This window comes from Peromyscus leucopus, chromosome 18 (assembly GCF_004664715.2).
Source record: "Peromyscus leucopus breed LL Stock chromosome 18, UCI_PerLeu_2.1, whole genome shotgun sequence".
NCBI classification, from domain to species: Eukaryota; Metazoa; Chordata; class Mammalia; order Rodentia; family Cricetidae; genus Peromyscus; species Peromyscus leucopus.
This window is the reverse complement of record NC_051078.1, coordinates 18,527,566-18,549,710: the sequence shown is the minus strand read 5'-3', so window position 1 is coordinate 18,549,710 and position 22,145 is coordinate 18,527,566.

Here is a 22,145-nt window from a genome sequence, read left to right as displayed (position 1 = left end):
TTCTCTCTCCTTGTGTCTATGCACAGGAAGGTGAGAGACCCACCTCTCCTGCCATCCACAGGAAAACTGTCCTCCTCCTCTGAGACTATGTGTCTTGTTGGTCTAGAGCTCACTAATCAGGCCAGACCTGTAGGCCAGGGAGCCCCAGTGATCTTTTGTTTCTGCCTCCCCAGTCCTGGGTTTACAAGCACGTGCTGCCACACCTCACACTTCTATATGGATGCTGGGGGTCAAACGCAAGTTTTCAGGCTTGCAAAATGCAAGGGCTTTACAGGTGGAATCACCTCTGTCTTTTCTAACTCCTATTTTCCCAACTCTCCATGCCCGATCATCTAGAACAGTGGGTTTCAACCTGTGGGTCACGACCCCCTTGGAAAACTATCTCCAAAAAATATTTACATTACGATGTATAACGATCACCAAAGTACAGTTATGAAGGAGGGATGAAAATAAGTTTATGTTTGGGGGTCACCACGCCACGAGGGACTGGCAACATTAGGAAGGTTGAGAACCGGTACTCTAGAACCACGTTGGACTGATGGGGTCTTGGCCCCAGGTTCACGCCTCTTGTTTCTCCCCCAACATCTGGTATTGACTTCCCCTCCCCTTGAGGGCGCCAGCAGAAACCAGAAGACCTGGCCCAAACTTCTCTCTACTTGTAATGGTTTCCAGGAGCCTGGCCTTCCGAATTCAGTCCCTCCCCCCGCCCCCCCCCCATATTTCACAATACCCCAAATGCCATAGTCTGTCATTATTGTGTACCCAAATCAAACTCCACCATCATCCCCCCCCCCACAGATCCAAATCCCAAGATATTTATCTAAATGTCATACTTATTACCAATCCCCAAGATCAAAAGATGGGTAGAGATCTTGGGTTTTCCTTTAGGCAGTCAGCCCTGCTTCCCTAGGAAGGTCAGGGTTGGAAGGTACACGTGTGCTTCTGCAGATGCCCTGGAGATGCCAGGCTAGTGTTGCCCGCAACCATCTGATACATGCCTTAGGGGCATCTTGGAGTGGTTGAACGTTGAAGGAGCTAGGGTTCGGACAAATGTATTCCCTTTGTTTTCTCTGTGCAGTTAAAAGCAGCACTAGCTGGAGGCAGAGTTAAAAGCTCCTGCTGTTACGTGGCTCCGCTAACTTCAAGGACACTTCACCCTACCCCCAGGGGCCATACTTCCTGTGTCCCCACACTGCCGGCTTTCCAACTTGAACAACTGTTTTGTGCCTTGCTCCCTTACTGTGGTTGCTGTTTGTGGCACGTCTGAAAGGCATGTAAAACCCCGAAGTGCTCAGCTGTGATAATACACCCCTTGACCCCACCTACATGATTGAGACCTCTGCTGCCTCTCTCCAGACAGATGTCTGAGCGGGGAACCTGGCCTGAGCACCAACGTTGTCATAGAAGTCCCTGGGAGTTACTTCCTCTGACTATATATGGAAGGCTGGAAGTAGTCATATGAAACTGATCCTGTAATCCTTCTCTTCCTAACAGCCCAGCAGTGGAATTCTGTGGGCTGGAGAAATTCAGGCAGCTGCCCGATGAACTTTAAGCACCACGATGGCAGACACCAGCCATCCCTCTCAGTCTTGCTGGCCTTGGGATGGTGATAATGACACATTCAGAGCAGCTGGAGATCTCTGTGGAGCCAGCCTGCAGAGGGGACCATGAGGAAGAGAATGCAGACGAAATAGGAAAAGGTAAAAGAATTCGGTTACAAAAGCTACAGAAAATATTGAGGTCAAATACGATATGGGTTAACAGAAGTTATTGTAGCTATCTTGTCTACCTCAAAAGGAGCTGTAGAGAGAGCAATGGGCACAAACATCATCTTGTTCTTTATCAACAGACTTGCGGGTTTGGAAATGCATCCTACCAGTCCTCCATGTGACATATCTTTTGCTTTGTTTTTGTTTTTGTTTTGTTTTGTTTTTGTTTGTTTTTCAAGACAGGGTTTCTCTGTGTAGCTTTGCGCCTTTCCTGGAACTCACTTTGGAGACCAGGCTGGCCTCGAACTCACAGAGATCCGCCTGACTCTGCCTCCTGAGTGCTGGGATTAAAGGCATGCGCCACCACCGCCTGGCGATGTGACATATCTTGTCTTCCTGGATTCCTCATGTTCCACTCTACACTGGCCTCTGGACTGCTCTTTCCAGTCTTTCAGATGCCAGCCTGTAATTTCTCTTCTGAAATTTTCTCTGTCCCCTGACACTAACCAGCCCACACAGGCAACTTGTTACTGAGTGGAGCATTGTCTCTGTCCTTACTGAAAATTTCTGTTATAGCAAGACTAGGGACTACGTTTAGTTCATTAGAGTGGTCACAATACCTAGCAATGCACATTGTAGGAAGTAGCCAATGAATATTTGTGAAGGAGTAGATATATAAAATAGTATAAAGTAACTGTTTTATATCTATCTTAGCCTAAGACCAAATTATGTATTGGTCAAAGTGCTTCATTGGAGATAGGGATTCAATTCATTCAGTAAAGTGTTTGTATTGCAAGCTCCAGGGGCTGAGTATCCAGAAACCTATGTAAAAAAGTGGGGTGTTCAGGGATTAGTGAAGTTATGGATCTTGAAGGAACCTACAAATGCCACTTTACTGAACCAGCAGAATCCCTTAACTACATCCTAAGTATTTGTCCTTATACCCACAGGTAAGTATAATGGATACTGTACAAAACAACTTCTGCACCCAAGACTCAAGGAACATTGCAGAAGAGGAGACAGAAAGATTGTAAGAGCCGGAGGATCAGGGAATGGCTGTGAGATTGTGCCCTCAGTCACACCAGAAGCATCACCCATAAAGTTACACAAACATGTCTGTCTAAATATGGGCTGAACAAGGACAATAATATACTATGCCAGAGTGGATGGGGCAAAGACCATGAGGCCTCAACCCTACATAAGAACTAGAGGTGACTAAGGAACACTGAGAATGGGAGAAATAATCCTCCTCAGGGAAGAGCACACCAATTGATTATCCGAAACTGAATGGTTAGCCCTGAAAACATGTACATATGAGTAACATTCTACAGACTGAGCAGGTTGTATTTATGTATTTAGGAATCTCTCTCTCTCTCTCTCTCTCTACATACACACACACACATATATGTAACAATTAATGAAAAAAGAGGCCATGGATTTGAAAGACAGCAAAGAGGGTGTATAGAAGGATTTGGAGTGAGGAAAGGGGAGAAACAGATAACTAATCATAAATAGAGCTAGTGTGGTGGTGTGTGCTTGTGGTCCCAGCTTTGGGAAGGTCAAGGCAGGTGTAGCCCTTTGGTAGCCTCAGCTTGTTGGTGAGCTCCAGGTAGGTGAGAGATCATGTCTCAAAAAAGCAAGGTGAAGTGCTCTTGAGGAATGACATCTGAGGTTGTCTCTGGCCTTCACACACACACAGGCACATGTAGACACATAGACACACACACACACACACACACACACACACACACACACACACACACACACATTCCTTATTGAACATGTTCTAAGAAGAGAGTCTAGGTTAGAGTTTCCTAATCATATGCTAGGGCTAATTACAGCTGTGGAGAAATGCATTGTGAGGGATTGAGTTTGTGGAATAGCTTCCTGGTTAAACTTTAGTGTGTTTTTGGATGCTCTAGACCTGATTTTTTAATAGTGCATAATATATATATATATATATATATATATATATATATATATATATAAAGGCTGGCATCATACAATGAATATCTATTTAAATGGAAGAGGGATTCTTAGAAGTGAGGTCTGGATGCACTGTGGAGAGTCTATGCACTCCTGTATGAATGAGTAATGTTGACATGAGCATGGCCATCTCAAGGATGCTGGCACCTCAGACCCATGGAAATGGCACAGTATGTGTAGAAAGTATCAATCACAGCTTCCTCCCTGATGCTGAAGCCAGAGAATGCTCCCCTATAGAGATCAGCTAGCCTATCCCCTCCTTCAGCGGTAATATTAAAGAGTCTGTTTCCAGTCTGTTGCTGGTACACCTCCATCAAAACACACGACCCACCCGATCCCAGCTTTTCTGTTTAAGTGTCTATTATTTCTTCCTTCCCCTTTGCCCAAGTCAGGTCAGTCCCATAGCCTTGAAGGTCATGACACTTTTCAGAACCCTTCCCCTTACTCTAAAATGCTTATTCTGCAATGACTAATTTTGGACTTGATAGAGATACCACAACATCTTCATTCTACTACTACCAGAGTAACATGGGTAAGGGGAATCATAACAGGAAATTGTGGAATTTTGAACCATTGTTTAATTTTTTATAGATAATGATAACTTTTGGTTTTTAATTTCTTTGTTTTAGAGCAGTAGTTCTCAACCTTCCTAATGCTGCGACCCTTTAAAACAATTCCTCATGTTGTGGTGACCTCCAACCACAAAATTATTTTTGTTGCTACTTTATAACTGCAATTTTGCTACTGTTATGAGTCTTAGTGTAAATATCTGTGATTTCTGGTGGTCTTAAGCAGCCCTGTGAAGGGTTCATTTGACCCCAAAGGGAGCATGGCTCACAGGCTGAGGACCAGTGTTTCAGAGACCAGGCTGGTTCTCACACTCACTGTGTAACCTAGGCTAGCCTTGACTTCATTGAAATCCACTGCCTCAGTTTCCTGAGCACTAGAAGTACAGTTAATTTTTTTACTTCTGTGAATTATTCAGACACATGGAAAGGATGGAATGATATTTTGTTTGAACTTGAATAAACCTTTGTATTCACGTAATGTTTTTCCTCATCCAGAACATGTTTTCCTTTTTTGATGTTTGACAAAATTATCAGAAAATACTATTTTATCTGATAAAAACATGATTTCTGAGATGGTTCCCAGGATTTTTAACATTTTGTGAAATGGTTCAAAATTAGATTGCAGTTAAATACGGCCTCTCAAAATTATATTCCATGATTACATAGATCAGGATTAGAAAATGAAACTCATGCATCCCAGAATCTCCATAGTGAAGCCACAGCAAATGTTTTATTTTTAAAAATCTTTCATCATGTGAACATATTTATTTTTAAAAAGCAGGTGATCTTTAAAAAAAGGTTAATCTTGACCAATTAGAAATTCACATTATAACTTATCCCATCGATTTTTTGGAACTCAGATACTGAGCGTGTCCCAGCATTTCTTTCTTCCATCCCAATTTGAAAAGAAAAATTTGTTTTATCTTATTAAGACAAGGTCTCACTATGTAGCCCTGGCTGGTTTGGAACTAGGCTGGCCTTGAACTCACAAAGATCTGCCTGCCTCTGCTTCCCAAGTGGTTGGATCAAAAGGTATTTAGTGCTACACCCTGTCCATTTTATTCTTTAGTTATGTGTTTTTGTGTTTGTCTATGTGTGTGTGAGTATATGCATGTGAGTGGAGGCCAGAAGAGGGCATTGGCTCGCCGGGAACTAGAGTTACAGTCAGTGTGGGTCTCGGGAACTGAACTCTGGTCCTCTGGAAGCAAGCACCCTTAACTGCTGAGCTACATCTCTGGCCACCTTCTCATCTTCTTAATAGATTTTATAAGGAAGATACTAAATTTATTCTTTCATTTATATATTTGATTCATGGTGGTACATCTGAGTCATGCCCAGACCTGTTGTAAGTTCCGAGAGAGTCATTTGAGTTGGCTGTGGATGTACCCATACACTGTCTAGCTGACTCTCCCCCTGCCCGAGTTATGACCCTTTGAAGACAGCACACGGAACTGAATTGTAGAATTGTTCTCCATCTTTAGTGTGGTGACTGGGGTGACGCCCTTAAAGAGATTGCTCTAAAGTTTATGTGTGATGACACAGTTAACACATTTGTGACAGTTGATGGCTTATAATAAAGAACACACACACACACACACAAAAAAAAACAAATTGAAGGAATCCGATCTGTCTGGCCACCTAACCGCCCACTGTCCGCACTCTGTGGTTGATGACCGAGTCTCCCTGTGGATAAGTGTCTAGCAGGAAGAATGATGGCGCTAAGATCTCTTGATTCTTCTTTTCTCTGTGGTGATTTGAATGAGAAGGGCCCCCATAAACTTATGCATCTGAGGATTAGGAGGCGTGGCCTCGTGGGAGGAGTTGTGTCACTGGGGGTGACCACCTTTGTCGTCTCAAATGCCCATGCCAGTCTAGTTGGCTCTCTTTCTCTCTCTCTGTCTCTCTGTCTCTGTCTCTGTCTCTCTCTCTCTCTCTCTCTCTCTCTCTCGTCAGATCTAGTACTACACCTGCTGCCATGCTCCCCGCCATGGTGGTCATGGACTCACCCTCTGAAACTTGAAGCAGGCCGGCAGTTCAGTGGCTTCCTTTTGAGTTGCTTTGGTCATGGTGTTTTTATCGCAGCAGTAGAAAGACACCCTCTCGCCGAAATTTGTGCGGCAGCGGCTGCCAGAGAGGCTGTGGGTGGGAGGGCACAGCACAGGCAGTATCATGGAGCATAGGTCAAATACAGCGTAAATGGTGGCAGCATTCACAAAACTGTTGCCGGAGAAGTCCCGGCAGTGTGAGAAATTTCAAAAGCCTGCTTCACTGAGTGTTTTTTTTTTTTTTTATTCCAAGTGAGAATAGTTGATTTTTTTTAAAAAGATGTCATGATGGCTGATGGTTTTTGTATGGCACGACTTATTTGGGTTGAGTCCACCATAAATAAGCTCTGCACAAACCGCTCCTTGGCTGTTTATTGATTGGATGTAAATCACATCCAATCCCTACTGACTCAGGAGACATGCATGGGCTGTGAGGCCTGTTCACTCTGACAAGAGTTTTTAAGAGTACCACAGGAGCCTCTTCGGGAAGCTGAGAGAACATCACCCTGATTATCTTTCGTCCAGGAAAAATATGGAAAACCTGTGCAAAAGTATCAGATTCTCAATGTTTTCCCGTGTGCGAGATCCTGGCACACTGGGCACATATAAGCACATACAAGCGCATAAATCTTGTAGAATCCCATGGACCCCAAGACTTTTTAAGCCACAGTTAGGACAGAAGACAGCAAGTCGCCTGCTCTCAGTGGGCTGAGCAATTGAGATTCTGTTTGTGTTGGTCTCTCCTCACACCTTCAAGGTGATTAAAGGAATCTGAAGTACCCTGTGGCATGCTTCGAGATTGGCCTGTTACTGCCCGAGAAGCTGCACACCTCTTTGAATGCCTCGGTGACAGATTTGAAGAACACAAACATCCCCAGCTAAGCAGCCTATGGCCTTCTGTGAAGCATCTTCCACTTTCTGGAGAGAAGGAGGAGGAGGAAACACAGGCCGGGCTGATGAGGAGGGCAAGCTGAAATTCTGTTTTGCATGAGGACCCATTTGATTAATGATGATATTAATCTTTGGATTTGAGTGAAGGTTGTTTTTTTTTTTTTTTTTTTTTTTTTTTTTTTTTTTTTAAAATTGTTCTATCGTTATAAAGATGGTTGTCCTGTGCTTTTTTAAAGAGTTATGGTGTGGTGTGGTGAAGTGAATCTCAGTGGAGTTGACTTTGCCGGGAAGGGGGGTATCCAGGCCAAGGATGCTGTGGACCATCCTCCAATGCACAGGACAGCCCTGGGATGGTTTATATCGTCTGTTAAATTGATGGGGTTTGGAATCATCTAGGAGACACACTCGAGGACTTGTCTGCGAGGGGTTTCCTAGGTTAGTTTTATTGAATGGAAGACCCCGCCATCATTGTGAATGGGGCCTTTCTAAGAGCTGGGGCCCAGAATGAGAAAAGGATCGGAAAGTGACGTGAGCCAGTTCTTACCACTCTCTGCTTCTTGACGGTGCACACAGTGTACCCAGCTGTCTCATGCTCCTGTCCCCATGTCCGCCGAGGGGGCTTTCAAATGGTAAGTCAAAACAAACCTTTTTCTTCCTTGCTTTTCTCAGCTATTTGTCATAACAATGAGAAAAAGTAACTCATCTAGTCCCCGACAACCAAGAATTATCTGGTGGAAAATCCTAGTAAAGCCAGATTGAGGAAGCCCATAGCAGCAGTTCTCAATGTGTGGGTCGAGACCCCTATGGGGTTGAATGACCTTTTCACAGGAGTCACATAGCAGATACCCTGCATATCAGATATTTACATTACGATTCACAACAGTGGCAAGGTTACAGCTATGAAGTAGCAACAAAATAAGCTTATGGGTGGGTGGTGGTTGGGGGGAGGGTGGTCAGCACACCATGAGGAACTGTGTTAAAGGGTCCCAGCATTAGGAAGATTGAGAACCGCTGGCCTATAGGGTTTCAGGTCATGGAGCTGGATCAACTGGGTTTCATTTAATAATAGCGATGTCTAGCAAATTTCTGGGGTTGAGGGGATTGTCTGTGTATATGTGTATATGAGTATGTGTGAGTGTGGTGTATGCTGTGTGTGTGTGCCTGTGTACAGGTGGAGGCACATTATGCTACCACTCTCTACCTTATTCCCTTGAGACAGAGTCTCTCACTAAACCTGAAGTTAGCTTTGTGGCTAATAAGCTTTGGTGACCCTTCTGTCCCTGGTGCTGGGATGATGTTCATGTGACCACTTTAGACTTCTTACAGAGATGCTGGGATCCGAACTCAGGTCTTCATGCTAGTGTAGCAAGCCCACAAACCCTCACCTCCAGAAACTTGCTAAACATGATCACTGCTCCTTCTGTCAAGCTCTTATTTAGCAAGTTTTGTGCTCTCTGTTTTTTCTTCAATCCTCCGTCTATAAAGCGCGGTGGTAACAATACTTTCCTTATAGGATTTCATTACAGTTACATCACCAATCCATAGAAAGTCCCAAGAGCAGTGTCCAGAGTACTAGTTATTTCTATGCCAAACAACGTGAGGCTTGTATCTGAGAATAACTGGATCACTGGAAGTCATTCTTTCAGAGTGGCTCTTGACTCAAAACCACCATGGCAATAATCCATCAGTAGGACCTGTGAGATATTGGGGTCCACACGACAGTGGGTGAACTGGGTGACATCGTCATTACTCTCAGCTAGGTTCTTGCTGAAAACTGTATGCTAGGCTGTAGGAAGGGAAGAAGTGACCGTGTATGGTCCTGGCGTATCACATGTGCTTAGAGGCTGCTGGGACGGGCTAGGGATTGCTTTTGCAAGATTCCTTGAAGATCAAACATTTGGAATTCCCGAGGTGGAGCTGTGAGATGGGAGCAATGGATGAGTACGTGAAAATGCACTTGAAGATTCCCCCTGGCTTGGGAGGGCTGCTGGTAGCTTCAAGGCTTAGAAGCCCTTGACCTTTAAGACAACAAAGATAAAATCTGAAAGGCCAGAGTCTAATGAGGGACCTTGACAATGAAAGGTGGTGGTATTTGCAGTCAGACCAACAAATTATCATATGATTTATTCTCCAATTAATTGTAGAGTTACAGTGGCCAAAAGGGGGGGAGGGGCTCCCTTAAGTGCAATGTGACAAATTATAGGTATTCAGTGGGGAAATGGTGCCTAAATGGGCTGAATTGACCTAAACTGAGTACGATGCCCAGAATTATATTTAATCGAATGGTTTTCAGATTCTCATAGTCTGAAAATGTCTTCACTAAGCTCTGCTAAATGGTCCTTGACCTTGAGACTCTTAGCTTATGCTGTGGGTAATTTCAGCAGCCCTGGGACCCACTCTGGCTTTTTTTTTATTCCTAGATTCTTTCTCTCGGAATGAAAGTTTTAATTAAAAAGACATGGAGCATTAGAGGCTGCGACACTCAGGCAGATGATTCCACAAGCCCTCAAGAGACGAGCTTTGAAGTCTCAGCCTTAGGTCAGCCTGTGGTAAGTGCCTGTCTACTGCAAATATTTGTGCATGCAGCGGAGAATGTGTACATCATACCCGAGATGCCATATGCCTTCAGGACGGGGCCCTCACACTGGACATGCCCTTCAGATCTTAAAGTATAGGTCATCTTAGTTCTGGACAGTCTCATTAGGAAAGTGAAAGAGGTCATGGAGAAAAAAGTAAGTAATAATAATAACTCACTTTTCTGAATGCCTACCATATGCACAATCCAGTGCAAGGTACATTAAGTACTAGAATCAGTGGAGACAAGAAGCAGCCAAAATCCAAAGAATTCAGGTCGGTCACCTGTTGAAAAATCACATAGGTGGTCAGCTGGGAACCAATATCTGCCCCGAGGTCTGTCTGTTTCTAAAGCTTTCTCTGCTTCATCTAATTGTCTCTTGAAAAAAAAGTACATGCTACTGCCCAAAGACTATTTTGATGCTGTTTGCAAGCATGGTGGCTGTATTGGTCAGAGCATTGGCAGTTTAAATGAAGGTAACTTTGTGGCCGGTATATGCCATTCTTTATTAAAGCGACTTTAACACATCCAACTGAAAAATAAACATTAAAAATCAGTAGCTGTCCAGTGAATCTCTGAATGGTAAGGAATGGGGTGGGCCATATTGAGGTCTGAGGATGTATGCATTTGGAAACGTGCAAAGATGTCTTCCCATTTCTGATATTTTTCTAATACACGGGCATCCCGAAGCTTACGAAGTATCATTACTGCCTCGTCAGTGGACATGACACAAAGCCCATCAGAGGGATGCAGAAATTACTCTCTACACAGAAGAAAGCCGTGTGCGGATGGATATCCTGTTGGCTTCAGCTGCCCCACCCCTCCAGGGTCTGTCTACTCTGCCCTGATGCTACACTAGCACACAATTGATCTCTCTCATCTGGGGGGCAGTAGCTGCTTTCAGCTGCTTTCCTGTTTCTATTCTCACACCCTGCTATGGTCTCCATAGAGAGTGATTCTGATTATGTCCCTCCTTGCTTAGCATCTTCCAATGACCCTTTATTTTTTGGAATGAAATACAAGCCTCCTATTTATTTTTTTTTCAAGATGCAGTTTCTCTGTGTAACAGCGCTGGCTGTCCTGAAACCCACTCTGTAGATCAGGCTGGCCTCAGACTAAGAGATCCGCCTGCCTCTGGCTGCCGAGTGCAGGGATTAAAGGCGTGCGCCACCACCGCCCTGCTACAAGCCTCGTACTTCAAATGCTCATTCTCCGCATTTTCCAAGCTCTTCTCTCTTCCAGGCTCTTTACACCGTACTGTGTGATCCCTGGAGTGTTATCCCCATAATTCTTTGCTGGTAGAGAGGACAAGCACACGTCAACCCAAAATATGAGTATTTGACAAAGAAGTCTGCGGTGAGCTCCTCAACCGGCGAGGAAGAACGACCACCACTCGAGGATTCTTCTCAGATCACACTTTATTGGAGCGCCTCTTGGTTAAGGGAGAGCGGGAGGTGAGGGGCCCCGAGGACTAAACTGCCGCTGCTTATATAGGGAATCAGGCAAACGTGCTGTACTGTGATTGGGTCCCGCCAGAATGCGAACACGGGGAGCCACGGGATAGGCTGAGGACATAAGGTCGATTACCATACCCGTGCATGCGCAGGTCACAGGACACGTAGTCCTGAGAGCATAGCCATATGGAGTTGTTTACAACTAGGCTGTCAGGAAGTCAGCACCATCTTAGAATGGCGGCTCCTTACAGAAGTCAGTGATAATTAATAAGCAGGAAATATAAGCAAAGTTCTCTGTCTTTTTGTGTAAGGGTGGAATCCAAATTCTCCTTCTGGAGATGGCTTCTGGATAAATTCCTAAAATGTATATTCATAAATATAGCAAAACTTAAAAGTGTTTTAAGAGTTAGAGTCCTGTACAAAAATAAGATTCTAATTTAGACTGAAACATTTAAACCAACTTTGCAAACATATCTTTTATTTTAGTAAAAAAATATTATTTTATGCTGGGTAGTGGTGGCACACGCCTTTAATCCCAGCACGTGGGAGGCTGAGGCAGGCAGATCTCTGTGAGTTCGAGACCAGGCTGGTCTACAGAGTGAGTTCTAGGATAGCCAAGGCTACATAAAGAAACCCTGTCTCAAAAACCGCCCCCCAAAATTATTTTATTTCATTGTAGGGGTGTTCTGTCTAAATGTATGTCTGCACATCATATGTGTACCTTGTGTTTTGGGGGGCAGAAGGGGACATATCATTCCCTAGAACTGGAGGGGACAGTTGTTAGCTACTATGTGAGTGCTAAGATTTGAATCCAGGTCTTCTAGAAGAGCAACCACTGCTGTTTAACTGCTGAATCTCTCCACATCCTGAACATGTATTTTAAATTGGAATCAATAAGCTGATCTGTTATTGTAATAGGATACAATTTTTTAATATTGCAAGACCTATTGATATCAAATAAACATATCTTTCTTCATATGAGAATACATTTTTGTCCTAGTGCACAATTTTATATTATTTAACATTTTTCTGCTGTTAAAATATGCTTATTAGCAATAAGAAAAGGATGAACTAATCGCCTACAACCTACTTTGAGTTGTACGCGTATGTGCATGTGTGAAAGTAGGCTAAATACTAGGAGCACTCAGTAGTAGTTCAGATCAAGAATTCACACTCCAAATGTCATCAGGTCATGTTTTGATCAGCGAGGTTGCATTCCACGGGCAGCTTTTGAGAGTAGTTAGTTATCTTTATGTCAGCTCAACACCAGATATTTTGTCTAATTGGTGTAACGATAATAGAAATGCTTGGAAATAGTCGCTTGTTAGCAAAATAGATGGCAGGAATAAGCTTTTGGCATTCTTGCTATTAAGGACACGCAGTTTGGCTGCAACATTTGAGACAATCCTATTTTCAGTGGAGAGACTAAAGATCTTGCTAGCTGTTCACTTTGGTCTCTCACTGGATTCTGTATGTGTGGTAGAGTTTGGGTTGAGTCTTCCTGTTAACCCAGTGGAGATGATGTGGGTCAGCGACTGATAGCTACTGTTTTTGTATTGTTTGTTTTACCAAAAAGGACCTGGTGGATATTATTCTTAACTATCCAGATGTATCTTCCCATGTACGTTTGCTCATAACTTAAGGTGGCACAATGGGAAGATGTCTTCCGACAATATTGCTGGAATTTGGTGGTAATTGCCAAGATGGTTGTCTTAGTTAGGGTTTCTATTGCTGCAATGAAAACACCATGACCAAAAAGCAAGTTGGGGAGGAAAGGAGTTATTTGGCTTACACTTCAGCATTGCTGTTCATCATTGAAGGAAGTCAAGACAGGAACTCATACAGGGCAGGAAGCTGGAGGCAGGAGCTGATGCAGAGGCCATGGAGGGGTGCTGCTTACTGGCTTGCTCCTCATGGCTTGTTCAGTCTGCTTTCTTAGGGAACCCAGGACCACCAGCCCAGGGATGGCCCCACCCACCAACTATCAATCACTAATTAAGAAAATGCCTTACATCTGGATCTTACGAAGGCATTTTCTAAATTAAGGTTCCCTTCTTGCAGATGATTTAGCTTGTGTCAAGTTGACATAAAATTAGCCAGCACAACAGCAAATTTGTAACTGCAGATAGAAGTGATGGGTTCACAGTCAGGATCTTTAACCATCCTTGCAGGGGACTCTCCATTCCCTAACTATTTCATTAAATGTACTTCCTTGGCCCTCTAAGTATATGCACAACTTGTTCATTGAATTTTAGCAACTGCTGAATTTGATGGACTCCTGTTTTTCCTCTTGGATGCTTTTAGATTCACATTATCCTATATTTATTAAAATGTATTACATTTTAGTTCTTTCTCCCAAGTCTTCAGAACTCAGCCATTTTACTGGTAATCAGTATCAGATGAACATGAGCCATGTGGCAGGTCCTAAGCAAAACTGATCCTGGAATAGCTTGTCTGCGAAGCATACCACCAGGTTGCTGGTGTTTTGTTCTGTAGCAAAAAGTCTCAGAAGCCAGGGCTCCATTACATGACACCAGGCATCTGGCCAGTAGCAACATCTCCATTCAGAAAAAGTAGTTCATGTGGGAGGGGAGGACATGAGTGAGGGGAGGAAGAGAGGAGAAGATTACTTCTACTGGGGATTATTCCGTTTAGAAGTTTCTAGACAAAATTATTTAGCAGAGAATGGAAGAGAAGGCCAGTTAAAGATAATTAATCTCCAAGTTTCACTATATGAATCCTCTGAAACAAAGTGTCCCCGTGGAATCATGTTTTGATGGATTTGACTTTACTAAGTAATGGTAATTATGTAATAACTTGTCTCGCCATGTTTATTAATCAAATACCTGCCATGCTTGGTAATTTCACCCAAAGCAGAGGAAATTGGGATGCTACTGAGGAATATTTTCCTTGCAAGCATGTTCCCTTGACATCATTTCATACTTTAAAGGAAATACAGATGTTCAGGCCTCACACCAAGCTATCCCACATATAACTCCTTGTGGCATGCTGCCCCAATTGCCCTTTCTAGCATGTACTGTCCTCATCTCTAGGTGGGCCAGATCTCCCTGTTCTTTTGAACTTTACTTGGAGAAGTGCTCCACTAGATCTTTTGAAATATTTAAAGGAACTTCCAGTCCTCCCTCGCTCTGAAGTGACTTCACGGCGGGCTTCAGGTGACTTCAGGCTGTGAACATTCTGAGTCCAGTGAATAATCGCAAGCTCCATTCAGCTGTTCAGCCCTGGGCCCTGCTCCAGCAGGAGAGACCAAGAGAGCTCTGACTCAGTTGACCTTTTCCTATATCTCTTTTCCTCCCTGTTTATTTAAGTTACCCTCTTAGCCGGCTCCTGGAGTCAAAAGTGCTTTTGTTCTCTGCATGAATGGTTTGATTCACATCACACCAATATCCCTTCAAAGACAGAGAAGCCTCTTACCTTTGGATAATCACTTCTTCCTCTTGCAAATGCCACAGCCTGGCAGCAGGACTTCAAAGGCTTTGTATTTTAACCATTTCAGACCTCCCCGCCCCTCCTCCCTCCCTCTCATCGAAAGAAATCACACGCAAAGAACAAAGGCAATTTCCTGTATATATGGTTCTATCGCAGGCTGTGATTTACAAATTAGGTGTTTGGAAAGCCCAGATTCATCGGACTCCAAAGGAGGGGGATGGGGTCTAGGAAACTGTTGAATCAGCCAGGTCTGTGAGTCAACATTTAAGAGAATGAGCCATGTACTCCCCCACCCCTCGCCCCCACCTCCATCACTTGCCAATGGTTGCAAGATGAAGCGACAAATTCATGATGTCCTTTCTGTGCCTCTTGCTGTGGGGATGATGGAGATAAAGTAGGAGGAAGGAAGCAAAGGCAATCAGCTACTGGCCATTTGTGGACCCTCCCTGTTTCTCTCTCCCAGTCTCTCCTTCTGTCAGTCAGTTGCTGTGGCTATCTTACCATCTGAGCATGGCAGGCAGCTTGGTTTGTCCACTCTGTTCTTTTGGCTTGGTTCTTTTGTTCTTTTTGTGCGTGCGCCATCTTCTTTCTTTTGTCTGGTGAACTGCAAGACCCCATTCAAATCTCACCCCTTTTGTGAAGCCTCCCCTAGCTCCCCAGGCTGAGTCAGTTATCCTAATATATCTTCTCAGGCCGAGTTAGTTATCATAATATATCTTCTCACCCAACAGCCAATTAAGCTTTTGCATAAGTAAGCATCCCGGTGCTGAGGAGTGGATGTGTATTCTATTGCCTGTAATTTATTTAAGATTCACCCTCATAGATGATGTGATAGGAATGTGTATTATGTAGCAATAAACTCAATGCCAAGGGACCATTAGATTAGTGTCCCAATCAGGGGCCAGCTTAAGAAGTGCTTAGGTGGCATGTCAAAGACCTTCCAGTAAATGTCCTAGAATGATTACAGCCAAATCATTGAGAAATTAATATCTAACCTGAGATCAAGGGATAGTAGGACTATTTTTCCATGGATGAAGTGAGAGGTATTTGAGATAAGCAAATGGTCTAGAGGCTGGGGTAACACGTCCTGCCCTTCTACAAGTGGGACGTGAGAATGTCACTTGGCAGCCTCCCAGCGCCCTCAGGAATGTGACCCGGGGCCAAGCCTTCCTTTAGCTGTGCATTCCCTGACTGAAGAGTAGGCCCCTAGATTAGATGGTGAGCTGAAATGTGCTCCTGGAACACAGTCCCGTTTGCCACCGGGAAGCTCTCATGGCAGGTCCTGTTCCGTCTGCACAGAGAAGAGGAAACTGAGGCGTGGCTGAGCTTACAGGATTGGTTGTGTGGCAGTGTGTGTGCCTGATGGATTGTATCCCTGCTGGTAATACTTGCTAGGCTGGATTTGGTGTGACGTTTGCTTTTCTGTTAACAGTCACACAGCGGTGAGGTTGTGTGACTGGGCACCAATAACTTTCATTGACCGCCAGACTAAAGGTTCAGGAGTCTACCAAGACATACCTATGGATGTCTGAGTTGTCTTGAGGCAGCCTTCTTGCTCTTCTTTGTATAATTGATGATACTTTTTCTTATCGTTTACTCACTAAAAGGCTGTTTGCCTTTTACTCATTGTAACTATAAAACAAGCAAACAACAAACAAACAAATGCTCTTTAACTGTTTCACAGAATAATCTGGATGAGGGTTTTCATTCAAAGCAGAGTAGTAACAGCCATTTTTTTTTAATTTATATACAACACATGTACATATTAATGAGATAGTGTGTGATAATCTGATACATACTTACGATGTGTAATAGTCAAATCAGGGTTATTTGTATATCCATATCTCTGTGTTGGCTGCCTTCTAACTCTTCTCTTTTAGTTCTTGAAAGATATAACAACAACAACAACAGAGCAATAAACTGTAGTCATCTTACTGTGAACCAGAACGCATTTTTCCCATTTAACTGTATTTTAGCACGTATAACCGTCTCTTTTCTCTCCGCCATTCCTAGCCTCTAGTGACCACCATCCTATTCACTACTTCAATAAAATCAACATTTTTAAGGTTCCACCTATGAAGAAGAACATGTAATATTTGTCTTTCTGTGTCTAGATTATTTCACTCAATTTTTTTTTTGTTATTTTACTTTGTGTGTATGGATGTTTTCCTGCATGTATGTCTGTGTCCCATTTGTGGACATAGTGCTTGTAGAGGCCAAAGGAAGACAGTAGATGGCCTGGAGTTACAGATGGTTGTGAGCTGCCATGTAGGTGCTGGGAATTGAACCTGGGGCCTCTGGAAGAGTGGTCAGTTTCCTAACCACTGAGCCCTCTCTCCAGCCCCTTATAAATGATCAGGGTTTGAATAATAACAGTTAATTCCTAGAGCCTGATAATTTGGACAAATTTTGAATCCAAATTATTAATACTAGTTATAGATAAAGCCAAAGCTTTTGATGAAATACACTTAAAACTGAAAACATAAATATATGAAGTATCATGCTGAAATACAGCTTTATGGAATGGTCGTACCTCTCCTCCCCAAATAACTTCGTGGTGCATTTGATTTATCTTTTCATTTCACGCAGCCCGAACAAAGGAAGCTTTAAGAATAGCTCATGGAAATGCAAACGGTGCCGTTCATTTTTCAACACTGTCAAGAAAATCTAAAGAAATTATAAGCTTAAAGAGCTCTGCCATTAGCCGTCTGTCACGAGGGGTACTAGATGCAATAACTAGGCTGCGCACCGTGGCTGGGCAGCGCAGGCTGTTAAGCATCTCCAGGAACATTGCTCACTGAAATTGCTTGGAAGGATGATTGAATGTTACTTAAGGAGAACTTTACACACAATAAATAGTACATTTGCCGACTGCTGAGAAAATTGATGAAAAGGATAATGTTCTATTTTGGACTCCAAACAAAAGGCAATCAATTAGTAGAATCGGTTTGAATAGCATGAGAGGGGCTGTGCCTAGGAACTCCCTCGCTGAAAGCTTGCAGGCCAGGCTGGAACAATGGCTCCTGTGCTTACAGGTCTGTGGCTCAGTGTCACCACAGCTCGAGGGGCAGTTAGAGCAAGGAATCCATTTCTGGACCACTATCTCCTCTCAGAGTTGGGTTTCATCTGAGCCCACTTTCTTGTTGTTACCTGGCTTCACTTTCCCACTGAATTTCAAACCATATTCAGGCCAACATAAGGCTCCCACCCACCATCAGGTATTTTAATCATAAGAGAGATCGTTAACAGAAATAGTAAAAGGTCTCACTGACTTTTGAAACTAGCTTAGTTTCTATTGTGCGGAAATGTCAGTCAGGATTATGCTTTGCTGTGAGCTTTGATGGGTGGTCGCATACATCAGCAGTTGACTAACATCTTCAGTTATGGTTTGGATAGTAAATATTCCAGTCTCTGTAGGCCATATACTTTGTTGTGACAGTTCCCAAACAGCCATAGACAATATGTAATGTGTAGTGAATAAGTGCGATCATGTTCCAATAAAAGTACATTGACAGAGATGGCAGCTGCCCCAACTGTATATTAAGGGACCAAAATCACCGTGGAATGACTCACATAAAAATAGTATTACCTCACAGGCACACGTATGCAAGAATAAACCGTGACCTCACAAGTGATTTCGTACTACACTCTGCATCAGAAAATTAATGGGGTTTTATATAGAGGAAATCAGAAGTCTTAGACAGAAGTCAGGTTATAAAATCAAAGCATTGCTTTGTTGCACCTGACGGTTGTCAGTTAGCTCCCCTGAACTGACTTCAATTAAACACCCACTCACTGGAGTAACAGACACTCCTCATTCCTCTGCAGAAATGATGACCTGTGCATCACGCCGCATGAAATGGTCAAGTTGTAAGCTACGTTCTTGTCACTTGGGTTGGCCTTTAAAATTGTGATTCCAAGGTATTGCTCTGCTTACAGTAGCATCTCTTAGGGTGAGAATCAGACAGAGAACACACTGTTTTAGCGTCTGGAAAAGTGTGGTCTGTGAGGCAGATGTAGGAGCATCACTAGACACTCCTTAGACATTTGGCTTCTAAGGTAGTTGGGCACACACAACTGTAGACACAAAGCTGCTTGGAAGACTGAGGCCAGTCTCGTTAGCCTGAAAGTTTGGGTCTAGATAGGGCAACCCTGGGAGGCCTTACCTCTTCAAGCAAGCAAGCAAGCACGCACGCACACACGCACGCACACAAGCAAGCCAGCCTGTAAGCAAGCAAGCAGATAGACAGACAGACAGACATGCCAACCAAGCTTTGCCTCATCTCTAAATCAGACTCTCATGTTAACAGGGTCTCCAGGAGAATCATGCGCATACTACAGTTGGGAAAGAAGCAGTGGTTTGGGTCCAAGGCTTTTGCTATCACCCCTTAAACTGTAGGCATAGGGTTTGGCAGTTTGGGTTGTTCTTCAATCTGTGTACTTGGTCGTCATTTCAATTACATAAGCATTACATAACTGGTGAACTACCAGGGCATGAAGGGAACTGTTCCATGAAACGAATGTGGGGCATTTTAGAGGACAACGAGGGTGAGCTGTGTAAGACGCCTGCCAGATGGGGTGTGAGAGGAGACCATAAGCCGTGCTATCCTAGACTGAATTTTGTTGTCATCTCACTTCATAAACAAGCTCACGCTGGTAATCCTGGCACAACAGGAGGACTGTTGTGAATTCAAAGCCAGCCAGGGATACAAAGTGAGTTTCATGCCAGTTCTGGGCTATAGAAAGAGATTTTGCAGGCCAGGCTGTAACAAGAAGAGGAGGAGGAGGAGGAGGAGGAGGAGGAGGAGGAGGAGGAGGAGGAGGAGGAGGAGGAGGAGCAACCCCAAATCAACAAAGACAGCAGGCCATTCTGGCCCCTAGTTGGGGCTCACCTGAGAAGGGTTGCTTGGAACTCTACTTGGTACACCTATCGTCAGAAGAAGGTTCCCTCCAAAGGCTGGCACAGGCAAACAAAAGTCTTAACAGAAAACATGATAGGTTCCAAGGATGGACCTGTTATTACATTTCATTTTACTTTTTCCATTTAGTGAGATTTTCATTCACTACAGTCCTGGGTCACACTGGATATGAAAGCTGCTGGTGCTGCTGTTCAGTTCCCCATTTTATCTCTTCACGGTATAGCTGATCTTAATCTATAGAAATTATTCGAACTTTACTGACAAAATACAGAAGTATTTGGGGGACTTACATAGAGTCTACTACTCACTAGACCAGTGTTTTTCAACCTTCCCAATGCTTCGACCCTTTAATATAGTTCCTCATGTTGTGGTGACCTCCAACCACAAAATTGTTTTCATTGCTACTTTATATCTGCAATTTTGCCATTGTTATGAATCTCAATATAAACATCTATGTTTGCTGATGGTCTTAGGGGACCACTGCGAAAGGGTCGAGGCCCACAGGTTGAGAACTGATGATGTAGACCAAGCAGGCCTCAGACACACAGAGACCTGTCTGTCTCTGCTTCCTAAGGGCTGAGATTAAAGAGATGCACCTTGGGGGTTGTGACCCAGAGGTTGAGAACCACCACACTAGACCCACAAAGGGGATTGTTGGGAAGCAGTCCTGACACACTATTTACAATTTCAGGAGAGAAAAAGCAGTAAAAAGTTAGGACACAGTCCCAGAACTGAGAATACTTCATATGGAATAAATTAATTTTGTAGAAAGTAACTTAAAAAAAATACCATTGCACAAAGTAGCAGAACTCACCATAGTCATGCTGACCACCCTTTGGAGACCATTCTTCTGTATCTTGCCGAAGAGGAATACAGGCATAGGATCTCTGACATTTACTTCCCCAGGCTTTTACCTGGGGGCCCTCTCCGGACAGTTAGCATATTCCTTGCACTGTGGTAACTCTAGTAGCATTTATCTTAATATGTTATAATTAGTACTTATCTGTCATCATTCCTGGATTATGAACTGGGTCCTCCACCTTACATATCTTATACCTATGATGGTACTTGCTCCAAAGTGGTGAGGCAATGTTTATTTGTGGAATGATTGAATGAATGAATGAATGAATGCATGAAGATTTGCCTCCCATACATTTATGTGAAAAGGAAAACAGAACTCATTACAAGAAGTATACTGTTTTACCCCTAGAGGATTCTGTTTGGATATTTATGCTGAATTGCCAATAAGGTGGTAACACATGTCCGTAATTAAGCCCTGTAGGGTTGGCCACAAATGGCTGCATGTTTTGATTACTTCTCCACTGTGAGTCCATTTGTTGTAGTATACTTAATTAATATTGATTTTGAGAAAGAGAATTCCTGGATAATAAAAGGAGATTAACTGTTTTTGCTCTAGTGCATTTTTGTTGAATATTTTGTTGTAGCATATCACAAAGCTTTGGTTTTTTTTCATCAATTTGACCAAAGGAAATTTTTTTTTATCAATCCAAGAAATAAAAAAAAAAAAACAAAAAACGTAACATTTCTGTCTTGTTGAAGTAACAGAAAATAATAACTATAAAGAAAGAGAAGTGTTATTTACTTTAGAAAAGATTTCAAAGGAATCAGGAACAACTTCAGCTAGTTCTCCTGTATTTGAAATTATGTAGTTATTATTTGTCTTTTCATTAAGTGCCACTACATTCCAGTAATGTGTGTCCATTATAATTAATCATAATGCCCTTATAACAGTATTCTTTCATAAATTTGAGTCTTAGAAACCATAATGTGGGACTCTTTCCAGGAACAGGTTAACATACTCAGGACCAAGTCCCCACACTGCTTGCATTTAGCCTCCTGTGACTCCACGAGAATGAGATTGGGAACACTTAGTCACATATCATCTTTGCAGATGATACTGTTAATCTGTCAGCTAACGTGCTGTCCATCTCAAATGAGCGTGGTCCTTCTGTTTCTTTGTGAAGGGAACATGAGGGCTAGGATCCTTTCCATGTGCTATCTCTTTACCTTCCCTTAGTAGGTTCCCATTGTGACTATTGCAGTATGGGCACTGAACAGTGGTGGCACATCAAAGACTGTGAAGTAAGAGCAAGAAGCTGGCTGAGCATTGTGGGCATGGGCCCAAGCTCAACCTTTTGGAACACCATCTTCATCCTTCTAGCTAAAATCTCAGGCGCAGCCGCTTGGCCTGCTTTACGGAGAGTGGGGCTTTCTCACGAAGACACATGGTGCTGTTAAGAAACATCTTGGCATCTAAATACTCTTCCTTTGTTGTATTGACTCCATGTGATTTTCAATTTAATTATCTTTCTTTAGAGTAAGGAAATAATTCTGTCGAACAAGGAAGAGTCTAGGACTGGCAGATTCAATGCCAAATTCTACTGAACCTTTAAGAGGAGTAAACACCAAAGCTTCTCCAGGCATTGCATACAATACAAAGGGAAGGAGCAGTTCCAATTCTATTTAATGAGGACAGCATTCATTACCTGGTCACCCAGACTGGGTAAGGCTACAACAGAAAAAGAA